This window comes from Chiloscyllium punctatum, chromosome 17 (genome assembly GCF_047496795.1).
Source record: "Chiloscyllium punctatum isolate Juve2018m chromosome 17, sChiPun1.3, whole genome shotgun sequence".
In the NCBI taxonomy this organism is placed as follows: domain Eukaryota; kingdom Metazoa; phylum Chordata; class Chondrichthyes; order Orectolobiformes; family Hemiscylliidae; genus Chiloscyllium; species Chiloscyllium punctatum.
This window is the reverse complement of record NC_092755.1, coordinates 25,659,025-25,659,951: the sequence shown is the minus strand read 5'-3', so window position 1 is coordinate 25,659,951 and position 927 is coordinate 25,659,025. Positions and strand designations below refer to the sequence as shown.

At 45.7% G+C, this 927-nt stretch overlaps 1 non-coding gene across 1 annotated transcript; it reads left to right on the top strand.

Moving 5' to 3' along the window:
- Nucleotides 1-357: 357 nt before the first annotated feature.
- Nucleotides 358-429, top strand: trnah-gug (transfer RNA histidin (anticodon GUG)). The gene has a single exon. It is a non-coding gene; the product is annotated as a tRNA-His (tRNA).
- Nucleotides 430-927: the final 498 nt, after the last annotated feature.

Below are 927 nucleotides of genomic sequence, written 5' to 3'. Positions count from 1 at the left end.
AGAGATGTTCCCGAAAGCGCTCTGGTAGGAGACGCCCAGTGTCCCCAATGTACAGGACACCGCACCAGGAGCAACAGATACAATAAATGATATTGGTGGATGTGCAGGTAACAAAAGCTGCACTGTCCCCAGAGTCTTTGATGTTTTGGAGAAATGTATTTATCTCAGCCTTCAGCACATTAACGATGGAATCACCACAGCCTCTGTGGGCGCCGATGTTAAACGGTCAGCCCATTCTGAGTTCCCACAGATCTGCCACTGTTCACGAAGCACTGATATTGTGCATTTGGTGCTCTGCCTAACATTTCTTATGATACTGTAATTATTTCGTGGGGTTAGTGTGTTCGTCTGTGGGGTGCCGTGATCGTATAGTGGTTAGTACTTTGCGTTGTGGCCGCAGCAACCTCGGTTCGAATCCGAGTCACGGCAGTAATTGCTCTATCTACCTGAGTATTTGTGAAACACAAAGGAATCGGTTGTTTTGATTTTCTCCAAGGTGATGTTGTTTTTTCCTTCAAGCTCTGCTGGGTCACATCTTTGTGTTTCAGAATTCAAATCCACCCGTTCTCAGAGATTTCTTCCCTCCTACGATCACTAACCGAACTTTCGATCCCATACCCCATTTCATTAATTTGGAGATACCGGTGTTGGACTATGGAGTACAAAGTTAAAAATCACCCAACACCAGGTTATGGTCTCACAGGTTTAATTGAAGCACTAGCTTTCGGAGCGCTGCTCTTTCATCATGTGTTTATGGAGTCATTTCCTATTTCATTAAGGCATTGCAGAATCTAACACTGACTGTCCCATTGATACCGATCAGTCTGTGTGGCTGTGGTCACTGTTACTGGGTGAACGTGCCCCAACCCCACCATCGGGACCTGCAGACCATTTGATCCATTTGGTTACCACTGTTGTGAGATCATT